Below are 21,254 nucleotides of genomic sequence, written 5' to 3'. Positions count from 1 at the left end.
CCTTGATTCAATAAGCACCTCAACCGCCCCCCACCATTTTGCACCTCAACAGCTTCCCCCCAAGACTATGTTTGCTTATTTCATTTATTTAAGAGACCCTTAGACCAGGGGGAGGGGAGGGAACTGTCTTCCAAAATGGGTTACAACCATTTCCAACACATATCCCATAAGAAACAGACTTTAAACATTTAAAGTATCCATAGCCATGCAGAAAAATGCAAACCAATTGACCTTAATACAAAAAGCAACCACCACGCAGCCTCTAATATACAGAGCCTAATTAGTCCCCAAAGGCAGGGTTACTTTAGATACGAATTAATAATGATAATGCAAGTCTTTAAGGTCCATTTGGAAATAACGAGGGCCGGGACTTGCCTGATACCACATGGAACTGAATCACTAGCCAAGGAGCCAGATGCGGTTCCTAACTACCTTGAATGCACCAGGTAGGAGGCCAAGGAAAGGAGGAGGGCCCATTTTCTGGCTAGAGCATTGGCCCTTTAAGGACTCTAGTTCTCAAAAGCAGGTAGAACCTAGGAGAGGTTGACTGGACAAATGAGGCTCCAACTCTCACTCAGAGCTCTCCATGGTGCTGCAACCCCTGATATGTCAATAAGTCTTGCTTTGTAGGGTCCTCTACAAAACCAGGCCAGGACACCACCCAAGGGTTCAGGCAGAAGACTCTTTAAGTCCAATTTCTGGGCCCTGTGAGAGTACTGCCCTCAGCTGCTGGCTCCTGTATGTGCAAGGCAGAGGCAAATGGTGATGAGCAGCTGAAGTGCCTAAAGGAAGGGCTCTGCCACAGAGGAGGGGGCTACAGAGCCCTTTGCCTGTGCCTCTGTTTTGTGCAGAGGACCAACAGGCAGAGCAAACACTGCTGTGATTAAGCCCCTGTTCAGTTCAATACATGCCTCTTGGTAAAAACAAAAACTATATCTATAATAAGTTTATATTAACGAATGCAAAGTCTGCGATAAAAACAAAAAGAAGCAGGGGTTTGAGCCTGGCTAAAATGAGCTCTTTAAAAGAAAAGAAAGACATCTTTAGCCGTCACCTCTATAAGACTATACATTTCCCCCATCTTGAAACATAGATGCCCATCTTGTCATAAAAATGTTAACTACTCTGTTCTGCTGACATATCTGCATTCTGGAAAGCTGACTCCTAGAGCTTCACACCTGCTTGTACTTATCAAGAGTGGAGATTCATTGCTGAGTCCTGACTCCCTTGCTGAAAAAAGCCAAAAGACGGCCTAAATTTGGAATTCCTGCTCAGCACATCAGCCTCGCCCCCTTCTTTCTTTAACATCACCCCATGAACTCACAATGAATCAAACACTCCCAGAAATATATATTGTAAACTAGACTTCTTTCTGTTTCCCTAATTTTTGCAATGTTTGTGTGCAGGTGACGCCAGACAAATACATCCCCTTGTGAAACTGAGGTGGGAAGGAGCCTGTAGGAAGGCTGTTCCCTTTTGGACATGCTAAACTAGAATGAGAACTGGTTCATTTTAAAAAGGAACTTTCCAATCTCTGGTGGGAGTGAGGGTGAAGAAGAATCAGGGCGTCGATCCCATAAAGCAATGCTGAAGCTCCCTAGGAGCCCTGGACAAACTGCTCTGAGATTCACCAGCATATATCTATATAATAAAGGACCTGTGTTTTTAAATTCAATCTTGCTCCCTGGGGAAATGCGATGACTTCTCAGTACTCCGATAGCAGTGATAAGAGCTGTACAACAAAGCGACAAAGCTGGATAGAAAAGCAAACCTGCAGAGCTCTTGAAAGAGGATGTTCTTTAACCAAGGTTTGTGAGTCCAGAATGACTGCCTCCTCTCAAGGGCTGAAGTATAGCTGCTAAAATTAGATGCTAATTGGCCTGCACAATCTTACTTCCAAGAAAGCTAGAAGCATGCAATTGGGACCAGTGCAGGGGACACTCCGTTATCAAAAGCGAGCGACGTTTCAGTACACCGTGACAGATAAGGTGAAGCCAGCTCTGAAGTGTCAGGGAACATGGGGGAACTATCTTGTTCCAATCTAGGAGCAAGGAACGAATTGAAGTGCCTGGGTCTGCTTACACAAGGAGCTTGTGCACTGCAGCTGACCACAGGTCAAGAGGGCCCAGAACTGGTTCTTGGGACTGGCCACCTCTGCCGCATCTAAATGCTGCCAAATTCCCTTAAATGGGTGGAACAAAATATCACGAGGCACAGCTTTTGCTGGGCTGCGCCATTTCAGACTGCAGGAGAGGGCTGACGTCTTTAAATGGTCACCTGAATCAAAACATTTTTGAGAATATACTGAACTGACAGGCAACAAATAGGAATTCTCATAAACGGTCGGGTACACTCCAGTGCTAAATATCGTTGAACGTTGCCTGTGAAATCAGTCAAATATTAAATACTGCTACATGGCAACAAGCACTGCTTTCACAGAGAAATATCAAATACCAGCACAGTCATAACCAGGGCTAGGGGAGATCAGCTTGACCCTTTCCACCAGCCAGTGAAGGAGAAGCTGTATGTTTTAGACTTCTATCACCATTCCTTTTCCATTTTGTATCATGTGTGTGGGCAAGGAATTACCTTTCAATATCTACACAATGTTTAAAATTTTCTATCGGAAGCAACAATGTCCTTTAGTGGGTTGGGATCTCTACTGCTCATCTGTTGTGTGTGGTTATTATTGGCTGTGTTTGTTGTAGCGGATTTTAGTGTTTACATTACATTTGTAAGCAACTTGGCATCATTTTTATAAGGAAAGCAGCTAATAAATATCAGTAATATTAGCAAGACACAATCCATTGGCTTTTGAGGCAGATGGATGCCAACAAGCATAATAAGAATGATTATTATTGCCAAATATCAAATACTGAACTCAAGGAACATTAGAGGTCAGATGCCGATATAAAGTATTCATTGAACAGGCAGCAATGCTGTGAATATTCCACATAAAAATGAGCAAAGTTTGAGCAAATTTATTTGAAACCTGATCATACAATCGATCTACCTCAGGCTGGGGTTAGGGGGTCACCTGTGTCACCCTGCCCAACGGAGGATATCAGCGCACATTTGGCCCAGACGTGTGGCAACACATCTCTTTTAGTGCGGCCCTTGGTGGGGCATTCTTTTATATGTGTTAAAATCATGCACAGGGTAGGTGCAACACAGCACATGCTGTTTTTGACCCCTGCATCCTCATCCCTGCTGGCTCCACCCTGACCTTCCTGTGTTGTGCAGGAAGATCTGAAGGGATATTAATGTGCTTTTATGAGTGCATTTAGAATCTCCCCTGGGGTCAGGAACTCTTATTAAGGGGAGGCTTATAAGCAGGCAAAGGAGTTGGAACTGGCATGTGCCGCCACAACCCCTCCAAACCATCACAGATTTATTAATCACCTTCTAAACCAGTGTGTCAATGTGATCTACTCATAAGATAACTGAGAACAGTTAAAAGCACAAAAAAACACAAAAGACAAAACTAAAACTAACAAGCAGACAATATCATCATAGGCTCCCAGTATGTTTCCGAGCAGAATTCAAAGTGTTGGTGCTGACCTTTAAAGCCCTAAGCGGCCTTGGTTCAGTATACCCGAAGGAGCGTCTCCACCCCCATTGTTCTGCCCAGACACTGAGGTCCAGTGCCGAGGGCCTTCTGGCGGTTCCCTCCCTGCGAGAAGCCAAGTTACAGGGAACCAGGCAGAGGGGCTTCTCAGTAGTGGCACCCACGCTGTGGAATGCCCTCCCACCAGATGTCAAAGAGAAAAACAACTACCAGACTTTTAGAAGACATCTGAAGGCAGGCCTGTTTAGGGAAGCTTTTAATGTTTAATAGACTATTGTATTTTAATATTCTGTTGGAAGCCGCCCAGAGTGGCTGGGGAAACCCAGCCAGATGGGTGGGGTATAAATAATAAATCATCATCATCATCATCATCATCATCATCATCATCATCATCATCATTTATTTATGCCCCCACATCCACTTTCAAAGCCTGACAGAGGTGTACCCACTCAGTGTGTTCATTTCTCTTCCAATTCCAGCGAGTTCCAAGTAGAAAACATATTAAAATTCTCTTCCAATTCAAAGAGCTTTGCTGTGTTTCTGAGAGACATTTAAATCTTGTTCATTGATTATGAAGCCCCAGGCTGTTCAAGATAGTTGTTGCATTTTTGCCCCATTTTGTGATGTTCTAAGCTCCATCTTCCTCTCCTAACCTTGGCAAAAGCTAATCATGCTTATTACTATTTGCACACTAGCAGTTTCAATTGGGGATTTTATTCCTTTTACTTCTGGCAATTGCACCGGGATTACTTTAATTTACTGACTCCCCCTAGCCTGTTCTGTCTAATGCAGCTCAATGAAAATAATGTAAGTGCTTCATATTTTCATGTTGCTCCAAAGGCTTTTTATTTTTCAACCTATTCAGCATATCCAAGCTGTAAAGTCACATCCTATAAGGTCACTCAAGACAATACAAGGGGTTTTGAATGCGATACCCATCGACCTGAAGTCTCTTTTCATATTCAGCTGCTTAAAATAGCATTGACTTTGAATATGACCTGATGTTCCAGGCACTGCCTTGCTGCTCATGTGACTGCTTTTATCGCCATTATTATTTGGTCAAATGAGAGTGTACACTTCTTATTCCATACATATTACATGTAGTCTCTGAGAATCAAGTTTTCTACTAGTTTAAAACATTTAACTACCCTAGCTCTGTTAGTATATGAAACACAGACCAAGAAATAAGCAATATAACTTAAACTGTGCTTCATTCTTTTTGCCATTTGGGGTAATCATAAGCTGTATTTCCTTAGCTTCCAAAAAAGTGAGAGGGAGGGCAACTTCCTCTGCAAGAGGTAAAATTCTGGATGCCACTCTGCTTTAGCAAAAAGTATCTCTGACCCCCCACCCCACCCCAAGATTATTGCTACGAAGGTTGCACACCAACACCCAATCTCTGCTGAACAGTTGCAAGACTCCAAGGTGTTCCAGGCACCCACCCAAAGTCATGTTTCCATTGGGAAACAATACATGGCAGAGACTGCCATGTCTTTAAGAAATATGGTTTCTTTTACATATGTTTACACCTGAAGCCTTCAATGGAGGGGGCGCAGAACATTATGCCCCAAAAGTGTCCCCCATGGCTCCTCTCTTCAGCAAGCTTGGGTGCAAAGTAGCAGCCAGTCATGGCTCCCAGTCTCTCAGTGCAGCCTCCTCCAGCCAGCGCCACATAGAGTTCTTCCCACTTCCTCCTTTTCTGTCCCAGAAAACCCCATGCCAAGTAGCTCCTCCCCTTCTTCCCGCTATCCCAAACCAAGTTTTAGAAGGTGACGATTTACCCACAGCCTACGTCATTGCTCAGCGTAACCTTGGCAACCTCCATTGGCACAGGCCCAAGGATTTCCCTGTGATCCGCCATCAATACTTTTTGTCATACTTAATGGCTCCTATCCCAGGTGAGGCCTAGGCCTGGAAAGGAAGCTTAGCCTGTATTTTGCTACTGGCCTGGCATCTTCCCTTCAATACTCCAAATATGAGCTCAATCCTACCCCTTTATTAATTTCTAACATTCACTAACTCTAGCAGTTATGGGTGCCCTTGCACCCCCAAACTCTGTTGCCCCAGATCTGCAGCAATATTTTCTCAAGTTTTACAATGCAATTCTGCATATCACAAGAAGATACTCTAATAATAATAATAATAATAATAATTTATTATTTATACCCCGCCCATCTGGTTGGGTCCCCCCAGCCACTCTGGGCGGCTTCCAACAAAACACTAAAATACAATAACCTATTAAACATTAAAAGCTTCCCTAAACAGGACTGCCTTCAGATGTCTTCTAAAAGTCAGATGGTTCCTTATTTCCTTGACATCTGATGGGAGGGCGTTCCATAGGGCGGGTGCCACTACAGAGAAGGCCCTCTACCTGGTTCCCTGTAAGCTCACTTCTCGCAGGGAGGGAACTGCCAGAAGGCCCTCAGAGCTGGACCTCAGTGTCCGGCAGAACGATGGAGGTGGAGATGCTCCTTCAGGTATACTGGACCGAGGCCGTTTAGGGCTTTAAAGGTCAGCACCAACACTTTGAATTGTGCTTGGAACCGTACTCTATGGCATACGTACTCTATGGCATACGCTGGGTAGGGGGAAGGAACCACAAGCCCAAGGTCCAAATGTGGCCCCCAGGACTCTCCCCCAGCCATACCCAAGCCTCATTGAAATGAATGGGAGCTGTACAAGAGCATTGGGGCAGCTCCCACTCATTTCAACAGGGCTTGTGTAGAATAATTTCCCTGTTGGGTGTTACCCTCTTCAATAAAAAGAGTGAACAGAGAGGAAAAACAGTGTCTGGCTCTGGAATTACTTCCATTTGTCTTTATTTTGCACCTTGGAGGAAGATAAAATACAAGTGACTTTCAACCTGAAGTCAGCCATCCAGAATGCTATTTGCCTCCTCTGTGTCCTTTGTCCTGAATAATGGAAAGTGTAAATATTTCTGAAACTACAGTTAATCTTTCCTCTCTCTCTCTCCCTCCAAAGACAGCTATGGTTGATATTTTTGGCTACCATCTGAAAGAAAAGAAAATTGCAGCACAAAATGCAGGCCTTATATTTCAGTCAGCAGAATGTTTAACCAGCAGGTGTTCCATTCAAAGCATTTTGCAACTTTGAAGAAACCTTTACACACTATTTTTCCAGTGGAGAAAAACCAAACCAAACAAACAGAGAACAATAACCATGGAAATCCAATGTACAAATGTTTGAGGCACAACAAATCTGTTGTATCCATTGTTGACTGTGCTGCACATCAAACCCCTAAAAGTAAGAAAGAGTTCTGTCTTCCCACCCTATGGATATGCTAGGACCCCTTCCCCAAACAATCAGTTTTTGTTTTTCTAAAGGACATTTTTTACCTACAGTGACATGGAGAAAAACATGCAGACCACATTTTACTTAGCTGCTCAGCAAGAAGTAATCTTGTTCCCAGCTTCCAGTGTCCTGGCACTGGGGTGAAAGACAAGCAATGTACACTTCCTTTTAATAAGCAATATATTTCCAAATATAAGAAATGACATTAACTTTGGTTTTTGGTGCTTCACGTTTACTTACAATGCCCCCTTCACATCATCCCGCTTTCTGATTACAAAATATCTGCTTGTAAACTTAACAATGTTCTTTTTTATTTTAAAATAAAATAAAATAAAATAATTGAAACTTAGAGGGAGGTCCCCCAAAAAGACAAGGGTAGGAGGTAGGGGAAAGATGCATGACTTGTCACTAACAATATGACAGTCATTATCCTAGAATATTGACTTGGAATGATTGAAAAAATGATATGCCCCTACTTAAACTCATGAGTAAAAACAATGAATACGGTAAGTGGGGGTAGAGGGCTCCATGGTCTAGTCTCATACCTGATGTCATGGATGCACTGCCCCCTCTCCCCAACACCCACACACTGAAATGGGTGTCTAGAGAGGGGGAGACTATCATATAAGCTTCCCACCATCAAAAGTCTACACCAGTGCGTAGAGGTCAGGAGGCTGGGACAGGTGATGTTAGGGGCAGACCAAGCTAGCATGGACCCTATCACTTGTAAGATAAAAGCCAGAACAGAATTATTGTGATATATATTCAACAACCAATCAACAAAGGAGGATTTATTGTTCAGAATATGGATTGTGCAGAAAGGCACTAAATGAGAATCCAAGTTCTTTAATTTAATGTAGTATCCATTTTGCACCATTCCCCCCTAATATTCTCATAATGATCCTGGGCAGCAGCTGCAGATGAGTGGCAGGCACAAGGTCATCCCGTGTCAGGACCTACTGGTGCTAAAACAAGGAACATTCAGATGCAGAGTCTGCAACCTATTGCGCTCATCCACTAGAACAGAGCTGGCGAACTTGTGGCCTGTGGTGCAAAAGCACCAGCAGGAGTGCTGGATTGACTCCACCAGTGTGTTTACACTGCACCAACCTTGCCCCTCCCTACTCTGGTACGCAGCAGTGACACAGAGTAGAGATACTATATCGAACAGATGGAAAGCTCTTTAATTTGAGTAGGCTGAAAGCAAAGAATAAGGTTACAATAACTTCTATGACAGAGCTTCAGTATGCTGATGACAATGTAGTGTGTGCACACTCAGAGGATGACCTCCAAACCATCCTAAATATCTTTGCAGAAGCTTACAAAAAGCTTGGCCTATCGCGCAACATCCAAAAAACCAAAGTGCTGCACCAACAAGCACAAAACAACCCCTATGCAGTGCCACAAATCCAACTCAATGGTGTAACATTGGAAAGTGTCCATCACTTCTCCTACATCTTTCCACAAGGGCCGACATCGATACTGAAATCCAGCATCGCCTGAGCTCTGCGAATGCAGCTTTCTCCCGATTGAAGTGCAGAGTGTTTGAGGACCGGGACATTCACAGGGAAATCAAAATGCTTGTTTACAAAACTATTGTACTACCAACCTTACTGTATGCTTGCGAAACATGGACCACTTATAAAAGCCATCTTCAACTACCTGAAAGATTCCATCAACAGTGTCTACCCCCCAAAATTTTACATATCACTTGGGAAGTCAGGTGAACTAATGCCAGTGTACTGGAATAAGCAATGATTCTTTAGCATCAGCTTCATTGGACTGGTCATGTTGTTCAGATGCCTGATTATCATCTTCCAAAGCAACTACTCTATTCTGAACTTAAAAATTAAAAGCATAATGCTGGTGGTCAACAAAAGAGATTTAAAGACTCTCTCAAGGCAAATCTAAAAAAAAAAGAAGTAGTATAAACACCAACAACTTGGAAACTCTGGCCTGCGAGCACTCCAATTGGAGAACAGCCTTTTCCAAAGGTGTCATGGACTTTGAAGATGCTCAAGCTCAGGACGAAAGGGAGAAATGTGCTAAAGAGGAAGGCACATTTGGCAAACCCTCACCATAATCAACTCCCACCCGGAAACCTATGTCCCCACTGTGGAAGGACATGTGGCCTCCACAGTCACTTACGGACTCACTGTTAACACAGTGTTCATGGAAGACAATTTTACTCTGCTGTGAGTGAGCGCCAAAGAAGAAGAAGAAGAAGAATGCAGCAGTGACACATCTGGAAGGAGGTCAGCAGAGCAATGCAAGCACAGCATGCTGCCCACTACTGCTAATTATATCCTACCCAACCCAATAGACCACAAGTAAACAAAGACACAGCATAGCATGGCACCAGTGCTACATTTATTGCATAGCATGGCAGAACAAGCCCAAAGAATAGTGTGTTTTCCTGCAGGGCATTTTCAGTGGGTATGAGTTGCCTAATTAAAGTCAAAAGAATTTTTGAGGCAATATTTGGTCCGAATGCTTTTTGAACCAAAGGACCTTTCTTCCCAGTGGATGCCCACCTGTAGTTCTTCCTGTCACAACAACATGCAGAGAAACAGCAAGTCAGAAAGCTATTGTTCAACAGACAAAATCATTTTTGAAAGGAATAGAAAGAGCTGTCTGACTCTTCTCCTCCTTTCATCATCTGGTGTGAAATGAATAATTCAAGGCTGGCAAACAAATCAGACGATTGAGCGAGCACAAAGTGGTTGTGTTAATTTGGGATTTCTCATGCCTGCAACATGGAGATCACATACATTAATTGTAGTAGGGGGTGAAATCCGCTATTGATAGTGGAGGAGGGTGGGGTGCAATTAAAAGCCGTTTCATGCACCCTTGGCTAAATTTCTATGGAAAAGTGGGCTTCATCCATTCATTCCTGCAGCCAAATCACATGCTTGTTAAATTAAAATGACATTTTTTGGGTTTCATCAAAGAAAGTCATCGTGAAAGAATGATAACCACAGCAGTGTATGGAAGGGGAAATGGATCAGTGAAACAGATTTCATATTGGGTCAAAAGCAGAAAAAAGCTTTATCCTCAGAACAAAAACATCAGTGTTGTTAGGTACTTAGATCCTTTGCCAATGGGGGAACCAGGATTTTGGCCAGCATGAACTGAATGGACAGGAGTCAGGTGGGTTCTGCAGCATCCAGCTGCACAGGGTGAAGACTTGGTGCTAAATTCATTGTGAATGGTGAATGTAATTAGCTGCCATTCCTTCTCCGGAACTGAGACTGTAGCATTGACCTGACTGTATGGCATACTTTCAGTTCTCCACTGAAAGCCTTTTGAAAGCTCTTTAAACAGCAAAAGTGTATCAAAGATGCTTGGGGAAGGGCTGTGGCTCAGTGGCAGGGCACCTGCTTAGCATCCAGAAGGTCCCAGGTTCAATCCCAAGCATCTCCAGCTAGGGTTGGGAGGGACCCCGTGCAACGAGAGCCGTAGCCAGTCCATGCTAACAATACTGTGAAGAAGAAAAATGCAGATGATGTCAGGATGTCAGAGGGGCCGGGGTTGGAGCCAAGTGTGGTGGCAGTACAGTGGCAGCACAGATTCAATGGCCGCAGGTACTCCTGCTGCTGCTGCCACTAGCTGGAGCTACTTCCTGCCACCTTTGGACTGGGGGGCTCTCCTTCCCCCAAAACACCGGGGGTGCCAAAAGGGCTCGGCTCCTAGGAGATGGCACCCCTGGATTCAGTATGTCAGTTTTCTATGTTCCTGGGGGACTCCATAGTATGTTTAATTGTGTTACTGTGTCAGAGTCACAGACATGACAAACTGATTTAATACCTTCAGTGCCTTTCTGATCAATCTTCATATTTCTACGATATGAAGCAACAATACAGGCTGAGGGTGGTGTGCTGCTAAGGGTGCTTCTTGATGCCTCTGTTAAGACTAACAGTAGTGTAAACAAAGCATTTGAAATTATATCGTTAAAGGGGTACTTCTGGTTTTAAGATTTCGAAAGACTGTTTTGGAGTGATGGTAAACTCTAGGCCCGTGTGCCGATCCTGGAAGCTCATAGGGATTGCCTCTTTTCATCCACTTTTCATCAGATCAGCGCTCTGAAACAGCATGCCAGTCACATACCATAATGTTACAACACCTGGCAAACACTGGCAACAGGAAACAACCTTAACCTGTCAGTGATTTAGTTGTTTGGCTGAAACACACCAGCCAAAAGTTGTACGTGGTTGGGTTCTATTTTCATCCCCTGCAGTTCAGGGTATTGCCCATTAACAGTTGGCCCATCTCCAATAATAATCATTAGCAGCTCCTGCCACCACCCCAGTTTAAAAGCTTTTTAGGTTTTAAATGCTGTTTGTGTGGCTCAGACCCAAGATCCCTTTAAAACAAGCCTGTCTTCGTCGGAGGCCTCACAGACACAGCAGTCCTTGCCTTGCGATAAGGCGGCTGTTTTATCAGATGATGCCTAAGCTTAGGAAAGGGGTGGATTTGAGGTTAGGTCAAAGCTTATTTTTAGTCCACAGTTCAGCCAAATAGCCCCTAAAGTGGCTCGCAGAGGTTCTAATACAAAGTTACAAGATTAAAATACCATAAATCAAATCAACCCCAGGAGCAGTAAAATGTTCAAATCCAGCAATACACAAAACAATTATCTTAAAATAGTGGGTGATACATATAACGGGTGTGTGTGTGTGTGCTGGGCCCATAATAAAAATCCTGGTGGAAGCATATGGTCTGCGCCAGAGGTGGGGAACTTACTTCAGGCTGAGGGCCACCTGGGAAATCTTCCAGGGGCCACAGGCCTGTGGTAGATGAAGCCAAGAGAGAAAAAGTAGGTAGGGGCAGAGACAACAGTGGGCAGCGCAGCACATGGGACTTTCCCCTTTGCGCAGATCACGAAGTCGCACACAAGCCAGAGGTCCACATACACAACTCCATCTTCTAGCCAGGCATGCAAGAGGCATTATCCTAGCTTTGAGGAAAGCACTTGAGGAAGCTGCAGAGCACAGACATTGGCCTAGGGAGAGTCCTGAGGCCCCCCTCTGAAGATCTCAGCAGGCAGGCAAGATCACAAGGGAGCAAGGGGGTTGGGTTACATTAGACCTCTGCTTTTCATGGCACAGTACTTTTATAATCCTTTTAATAATATTCATAATTTAGTTGTCTTTATTAATTTTTAAAGCATTGTTGCCCATCTTGAGCCCAGTGAGGATAGGGCACATCAATAATAAAACATGCAAACTAAATGACTACATTTCCATAGCCTTACAGTGTTTTGTTTTGTTTTTAATGGCAAAGCAACATGCTAACAACTGCCCCATTTTTCAGATTACGGAGGTAGGTTGGCACAGGTGTTTTAGACAGACATAATATTCTAGGAGAGGTAGAAACTAGAGAAATTCAGTAGGTGATGATTTTCCCACTATGCATATGCCTGTCAGAAGCAAAAACAATGGTCTTCTGACACCTTAAAAACTAACCATGTCCACAGTGGCGTGAGTTTTCATAGGCAATAGCAAATTCCATCAGACAAAATTGCAGTGGTGGAGGTGGCTGAAACAAGCACAGATCCCATGAAAAAATATCTCTTAAGTCCCTTGCTTATCAAAACTCTGGCAAACCCGTTTATTCACTGAAGCTTTTAAATTGCTTTTTTAATTAAAAAAAAAACCCATACTAATAACTAATGTTGATTGCTCTTTTATTTGCTGCCTCATCTTTTATTTGCAGTTTTATGCATTTGCAACTGCTCAACCTTGTAAATCACCCTGGAGTAAATTTTGACGATGGGAGATATAGAAATAAACAAAATGAAAATGCCACAATACACTTGCTGGTCTTCCAGCTGCCATGAAATGGAAAACTAGGGATAGACAAACAGTTGATTTTGGTTCTCTCAGTCTCTCATTTTTCCAATCTTAAATTCACTTTCCCACGTTTCTGAATGGACTCTTGGGCTGGGGAACTGTTTAAGTGCAGGAGTTTGTTGCTGTTATTGATTTTTTAAAAATATCTTTATTTTTAGATCTTATTATGGTTTATGTCCTATGTGGAAATTGTTCGGATTTGCTGTGTAGTTTTTGACATGTTTTATTTATTATGACAATTTCTGCTTTGTTTGTAATTCTGGAAACCTTTTCCTGTTGCAAGCTGCCTTGAGCATGGTTTTAACTATGGAAAGGTGCCATATTAATAAAATAAGAAAGATTTCTGCAGCACTTTGCTTTCAAAAAAAAAGTCCTCATGAAAATTATTCAGCATTTTAGTTCAAATTTATTCTAATAAATGTATTTTTATATACAGTGTTGACTACTGTACACATTTTTACAAGGAATTTTCCCCAGTACAGAGGTACCTCGGGTTACATACGCTTCAGGTTACATACGCTTCAGGTTACATACGCTTCAGGTTACAGCTAACCCAGAAATAGTACCTCAGGTTATGAACTTTGCTTCAGGACGTGAACAGAAATCGTGCTCTGGTGGCGCGGCAGCACCAGGAGGCCCCATTAGCTAAAGTGGTGCTTCAGGTTAAGAATAGTTTCAGGTTAAGAACGGACCTCCAGAATGAATTAAATACTTAACCCGAGGTACCACTGTATACTGCATTTTTGTATGTTATTCAAAAATAAATTCATTGTTATGTACTTTCCCCTAATAGATGCACTTTTCTGAACATTTTTAGAGAACTGCACTGCAAAATTGAGGCAAGTGAGACAGCTGAACTATGGCTATGTTTTGGTTCTTTTGTTTCAGAAAGTGCATAAATGATAAATTCACGTTTAAACATGAACTGCTTGATTGTGGCGATGATGCAGGAATGTATCTAAGTGATATAAGTAAAAAACTGCCAAAAAACTGTGGCCCATTCTTAATATTATTTTCTAAGTACTATATTATAAGTATGTATATCTGTATGTATATGTATGGTTTTTTTTAAATTACTGAAGATATGCATGTATTGAAACTTCTATGATGTCTTAAGTGTTTCCTTAATAATAATTATTTTTACTGTATTTATCTTGATTTTGAGCATGCTAATTTCTTTTCTTTTTTAAGTTTGGGAGTTTAAAGGAGATTCAAATGCATACTGACTATGAGCTGTATCCCACTAATTTGTTCTGTCAGTGCAAGGTTTTCTGCTTGCACAGAGTAATGCTCCCCCCTGTACACCCCTAAATCTGTTCTGGGTCCCCTCTTCTACAGCAGATTTGGGGAGGCTGTAAGGCAAGCACAGGGAGAGGAGGTCGGTCTCTGTAACACAGGTTCAGCAAAAAGCTGGCAGTGGAGAACATCAACTGACAAGCACTCATGATGTCACAAAGACACCTCCCTACAATCCCTGCAGCAGTTTTGTATTTTTCAAAAATAAAAAAGGATGCTTTAGTTGTTGTTGTTTTTTAAAAAAATCTTTGCAGAGGATGAACATATAAGTGGATAACATCCCAATAGTACTTACAACAGCTGCTTTTGCAAACTACAGGAATGGGAAATGAGTTGAACTGCACATCCTGCTCCCTTTATTTTTGTTCTCTTTCTATGCACGTGCAGTAAATGGAACCTTCTCGATTCTGATTAATTGGTAGGGGAAGCTTCCCATTACTTTTTTCAAGGAGACCCTGGTTTGCTTTCCTCTGAATATTAGCTAACCCTTCCGACAGCACGGTGTCCAGCTCAGCATTCCTCAAGGGTGAAAATGAACTATTAGCTAACAATGTGAATTCAGAATGGCGTCTTCGAAAGGGAGTGGCAGGGGAGACTCCCGGGAGACACACACACATATCAAACGGAGATGTATTAATAACTTGCTCGCAGCCCCACGATGACTCAGTTGCATGTACTTCTAGAATTACAGGCTCCCCAAAGGACGGTAAACTGACACACCCTCAGTGTTGAAGAAGGGTATGGATTAGGCTCTGCTTGGAATGAATTGGCCAAGGGCAACTCAGGATTAAGAAGAAGAAGAACATAACTGCTTTGGATCACCTTTCTAAGGAATTTACAAGGCTGGCTTGTACCTTCTGGGTTTATTTTTATCAAATGTATTCTTTATCCAAGGGACGCGGGTGGCGCTGTGGGTTAAACCACAGAGCCTAGGACTTGCCGATCAGAAGGTCGGCAGTTCGAATCCCTGCGATGGGGTGAGCTCCTGTTGTTCAGTCCAAGCTCCTGCCCACCTAGCAGTTTGAAAGCACGTCAAAGTGCAAGTAGACAAATAGGTACCACTCCAGCGGGAAGGTAAAAGGTGTTTCTGTGTGCTGCTCTGGTTCGCCAGAAGTGGCTTTGCCATGCTGGCCACATGACCCGGAAGCTGTACGCCGGCTCCCTTGGCCAATAAAGCAAGATAAGCGCTGCAACCCCAGAGTTGGTCACGACTGGACCAAATGGTCAGGGGTCCCTTTACCTTTATTCTTTATCCAAGTTCAGGATACCTTTGCATGGAAAACAAGATCCAGATTGAGGTAGAAACATGGCCAGCTGCCCTTTGCCCTTGCACACTAAATATAGCCCCAGTCCTTGATCCTTACCAAACTTGATTCCTAGTTCCATAGCTCAAACATAGCCCTGGTTCTCTCCGTGATGCTCCTCAGAACAAATTGCATCAGCACCAGAGCAGTCATCTTCCTTGGCTGTCTCCCATTCAAATTACAGATAGGTAGCCGTGTTGGTCTGCCATAGTCAAAACAAAAAAAAATTTTCTTTCCAGTAGCACCTTAAAGACCAACTAAGTTAGTTCTTGGTATGAGGTATCTGACGAAGTGTGCATGCACACGAAAGCTCATACCAAGAACTAACTTAGTTGGTCTTTAAGGTGCTACTGGAAAGAAAAAATTTTTTCCCATTCAAATGCACTGCATGTGCACCCAAGTATACTGTACTTGAAATGACAGAGACCCTCTCCAGTCCTCAAAAAAAAATGGGCCCTGTGAATATTACTGCAAATTCTATTTAGTATGCTCATTCGATCAAACTGGCATCAACACCACAAGAGGATGTCCTTCTTGCAAATGGAACAGGCATACAGCTGCTTGGAGAACTGGCCAGTGGGAGCATTTCCCCATGTGGCAAAGGAGGGCTATTTCACACCTAGTCAGAAATGGGGGAGTGCCCTATGCCAGCAAATGCTACAGCTGATCAACTAGCTCCCCTTGTGGTGGCGCACCAAAAGTGTGGTAAATTACCACAGTCAATGGGGTGCGTGGGGTGTATTCACTCTTTCTTAAATAAAGAATATTTAACTATGTGCAAGACGGATCCTTCCTTCCAATGTACTGCAGTAGATCTTCCTTCCTTCCTTCCTTCCTTCCTTCCTTCCTTCCTTCCTTCCTCCCTCCCTCCCGCCCTCCCTCCCTCCCTCCCTCCCTCCCTCCCTCCCTCCCTCCCTCCTTTTTGGATAAACAGTCACCTGTATGTAGCCAGAGTTAGAATCTTTGGCTATTTAAGACAGGCCTGCCTTAATCTGGGCCCCTGCAGATATTGTTGGCCTACAACTCGCATCAGCCCTGACTATGGGAAGTTAGAGCCCATTAACTTCTGAAAAGCTGAAGGTTGGGAAGGCTGCCAAAGACCCAACAGGGGACAAAATATCGGCCTTGGACCTGGAAGCAGTGTTGTTCAGCTACTCTCTCTCTCTCTCTCTCTCTCTCTCTGTAGCCCACTTCACAGGATTGTTGTGAGGATAAAAAGGAATAATTGCATTTCCACCCCTTGGTGCTCCTCAGAGGAATGCTGGGAAGCAAATGTGATAAAACAAAATAAATAAAATTTATGTTGTGCAGACCATCAGTTTAAGACCCATCTGTTTTTCGCGTGTTTTGGTGGAAGCTGCTACAATTCCATCATCTTTGCACTGAAGCCTGTGGGCTTCGTTCCCAGTGCATCAGCTGGATAATGGCTGAAACCTTGCAGACAATAAGTTATCAGTCACATCCCTGATCAAGGCCCTTATCTCCGTTTGCTTTTTCTGTCCTGCATGACCCTGTAAGAATGTGCAACATGATAGCCTGGGAAGACGAAGAAAAAGTAACAGCCCACCAAGCTGGCCTCTTTTGGCTGCCATCCAGCAATGATAGGGATTCATGCTTGCCATATGTAAAGGCTGATAAAAAGGTAGTATTCTGCTTATACTAAGGCTCCAGGCAACAAAAGGGCATGTGCTTGCAAGGAGGAGGCATGCAGATAACAAGACCCTCCACCTTTCTCCAAAAAGCCAGGAAGGAAAATAAAAGTTTCAGTATTAAAGCTAATGCCCTATTTCAGCTACCAGTGTATATTGTTTCTATAACACTTTAAAAAGCATTCAAGTAGTTTGGCGAGGTACTGATAATTCTCTTTCGGACATCACCCCCCTTGTTGTTGGCATCCATCTGTCCCAAGAGACAATGGAGTGCGCCTCCAGGGGTGAACTGCTGTGCTCGCAGCACCAAAGGGGCCTTTCTGGAGTGTAAGTCTGGGCAGTGCGTATGAAGGTCTTGGGATGCCCAGATGACAAGACCCACCCCTTTCCACTTGTGTACACAAGGATAGATTATGTTTTCATGTGAAGGTATATATAACTGCAAACCGCTACATAAAGCCGTACTGTGAATAAACAACATTTGTGTGTTGCAAAGGATGTTGCAACAGCCTTTGTGTGTTGCATTTGTGTGTTGCAAAGGCACACAGCCTTCGTCTCTAAAATTCCAGAATAATTCGTTGCTTTTTGCTGCAATAGGCTAGCACAGATGTTGGGTCAATCATTTATCTCTGTCTAATCATTTCCGTGCGCTGCTCTGGTTTCACCAGAAGCGGCTTAGTCATGCTGGCCACATGACCTGGAAAAACTGTCTGCAGACAAACGTCGGCTCCCTCGGCCTGTAAAGCGAGATGAGCGCCACAACCTGAGAGTCGTTCGTGACTAGACTTAACTGTCAGGGGTCCTTTACCTTTTAATCTACCCAAAAGTTGTTGTGAGGATCAAACACTACAACCTCAGTTGTGTTTCCTTCAAGCTTTACGGGTGGTAATATTTCAGTTAGCAAAATAATCAGTTGACAAGTTCCATGCCTTCCCAGCGTCGTAGTGAAAACTAATGGGTGATATCCAACCAAATAGTTCCATCTGCACAAGGACTTTTAGCTGCATAGTAGAAATTCCCCACTGTCTCTTCTCCCTGCATGCCCCCCTGCATGTACTGTAAATCTGTTCCCAAGGGTTGACAGGAACCACTTTTGAAATAATCTAAGGGCCACATTCCTTCATGGGGAAGCTTCACAGGACCAGATGCCAGGAGTCATGACAGAGGCAAAAGTGGGTTGGGCCACGGATGTGATGGTTGTCTTTGTATGGTAGGCTACACTCCAGCCACAAAATCCAGAGCTTCTGCATTCACAAACACCTCTTTCCATCCTTCATCCAGGCAAGCGAGGGGCATCATCACTGTTCAAAGACTTATCCTGCAAAGCAAAAGCACTCATGGAGAATGAGGAGCATGGCCAGTGAGGAGTGTGACCAGAGAAGAGGGTAGGAGGCAGTTGTGTAGCGTGGGTTGCCAGTCCCCGCGGCCATGCAGAGGGAGTGGGGTGGGAGGGAGGGGAATGGACAGAGTATGCATGCGCATTTAACTGCACAACGGCATCCGTGTCACCCAGGAGATAGCAGCCACAGAGATAAGAAAAGAAGAGTCATTCTGTTGTCTGGAGAGGTCGCTTCCTGGTTCGCATGGAGAAGCCGTTTTCAGTTCAGCCCAGCAATGGAAGCATGTAACTGAATTGAGGCAGCACCAGGTGTTGAAATTTTGCACCTCTAACAATTTGGGAATTTGGAAGGCTGCAATTTGGCCCAGGGCCACAAATTTCTCCACTCCTGCATTTCATGCAGGTTTTTACAGTAGAGGTAGGGAAATGTTTCTAGCCCAAGGGCTGCATTCCCTAGTCTTGGGCAAGGGCAGATGCAAAGTGGGCAAAGCAATGAATATATGTATATTTTTCCTTTGTACCACTTGAGGTTCTTCTTTAATTCAGAGGCTGGATCTCCTGAATAAGATTCCAACTAGTTCACCCATTTTATCCTGACTGCGCTCTTTGATGCTTGAAATTCTGCCCTGCCTATTGCGGATGTCTTATTCTTCTTGCATCTACTACAAAGAAACCTGTGGCACTCTTAAAAGACCCACAAATGTATTATGGCATGAGATTTTGTTCACTTCATCAGACATATCTATTTGCATTTGCTAATGCCATCTCCTGCACAGGGTATAACTTTGGAAACCACACACTGCTGTGATTAGAAATAGCAGAATCAAGAGACACTGCCTTTCTTTTTAAATGCATGTGCTTGTGGGACTTCAACTACTTAAAAAGACCACTCAATAGAAATGGAGTTAATTATAAATGAAACACGTTCTCTGCTCTGCGGCATTTAGAAGCCCTGGCCTTCCTTATTTGATTTGCTGCATGATCTGAGGTGCGCTGTCGGCTGAGGAAATGAAAAGACAGAAATGCACTCATTTATACAATATTGTGAGCATATAGGGTGACGAGGGAGGAATGAACAAGGAGCAGCACTGCACATTTGTTTTTTCAGATGCCAGCTTTCAGATGTGATTGTGCTCACTGGAGAGTTGTGAAGCAGATGGGACCTAGCCGAGTTCTGAAGATCCCAAACCCATGGCGGCACCTGGTTACATAAATACAGTGGTACCTCGGGTTACAGACGCTTCAGGTTACATACGCTTCAGGTTACAGGCTCCACTAACCCAGAAATAGTACCTCGGATTAAGAACTTTGCTTCAGGATGAGAACAGAAATTGTGCTCCGGCGGTGCGGCAGCAGTGGGAGGCCCCATTAGCTAAAGTGGTGCTTTAGGTTAAGAACAGTTTCAGGTTAAGAACAGACCTCCAGAATAAATTAAGTTCTTAACCCGAGGTACCACTGTATATAAAGAGATCAGTGGGTTTCAGATTGGAAAGCAAGTGTTTTCGCAACTAAACCAGAATCCTCCACGTATTAACCTACATCCACATTCTAGAACTCAAGCCACACTATCCTGCTAACAGGTAAAGGCTGTGTTCACTCTTTGTGCTACAACACATACGTGAAAGTCCTGCACCAAGAAGAGGTGAATCCTGGCATCCACCCTTGATCCCAGGGGATAACAAATGAGGTACCATGTTAAAAATAATGTAGTATTCTCTGGTTGTGAACTGCCACTAGACCCAGCAATCATTCTTCTATGTTATCATGAAGGAAACACAGAACATTGTAATCTAAAATGCACGATGAATTGGTCGTGCACTGTGAGTATTGCAGATAGCTGGGGACAAGTGCACTGCAGCTTTATGACTAGCTAAAGAAAATATGGCAAAGTGCTGCAGTGATAGGGCTGGGCTGTTACATCAATGTTAGTGAGGACTGCTCTCCACCTGACAGATTGCAAACCACCATTATTTGTCTGAAAATTGCATCACCCCTTAGGATGATGCACATAATGAATTTGGAATTCAGAATATATCACACTTATATTAGATCTCAAAGTATTTGGAAGATTGTTTCCTTGGCTTTACTCTTTAGCATGACCTTCCTTTCATTGTACCCATTTTTCAGTCTCCACCCACCTGCTCTTTTGACTTCCTGAACAACAACGAGACTTCAGGATAGATCTCACTTTTCCACACGCTATCAGCTGACACGCAACGAACCATTTTCAAAATCTCTTGTAAAATCAGCAAGCAGTGATTCCTGGGAATGAAGGCTCCCTAAGGCAACTGGCTATGCAGCCAGTTTATAAACATGGCAGCGCATGGCAGCAGTGGGATGTGGGAGAAGGGAGTATGAAAGATTTGCAAAGGTTAATATCTGCTAGGCCTACTTGACAATCAGCTCAACAGAACCCAAGATGTGCTCCCCTAGGTAATGTCTAGGCATTGTACACAAAACAGAATAATATACAGTACTAATAACTCTAACAGTATTTGGATACTGGTTACATGTGTTGCATCTGGTATAAATCTGTCTTGTTCTGACGCTTCTTCTTCATCATCAATTTATTTGTAAGTGGTTGCTATAACAAAATGTCACAGTGCAGACTAAGGTGCTCCCTGTTCAGGATTCCAGCCGCTCCATGTTTTCCATCCCTGGTTTTCCATCCATCCATGTGTCCCACTCATCCCATCAGTCACTATTCCATGGCCACTGAGCATGTGCAATCTGCACTGGGCAATCTGGAGAGGAGACCCTCCCCTTAAGGTTCCCCCACCCTCAAGATTGATGGCACATCTGCAAACCTCAGAGTTCCCCCAAGCCTGCTGATCTCTTTTCTCATGTGATGGTGATGTTGTTTTACTTACATAAGCAACAGTACTCATAGGGTGGATCTAGACACAGGAAAAAATGCTATGAATAATAAGTCAG

At 43.6% G+C, this 21,254-nt stretch overlaps 1 protein-coding gene across 50 annotated transcripts in view; it reads right to left on the bottom strand.

Moving 5' to 3' along the window:
• Positions 1-21,254, bottom strand: part of LDB3 (LIM domain binding 3) — a 144,834-nt gene that overhangs the window by 85,714 nt on the left and 37,866 nt on the right. The window lies entirely within an intron of this gene.

The sequence above is a fragment of the Podarcis filfolensis genome, assembly GCF_964270895.1.
Source record: "Podarcis filfolensis genome assembly, chromosome: 5".
Taxonomy (NCBI): domain Eukaryota; kingdom Metazoa; phylum Chordata; class Lepidosauria; order Squamata; family Lacertidae; genus Podarcis; species Podarcis filfolensis.
This window is presented reverse-complemented; position numbering and strand designations above follow the sequence as displayed.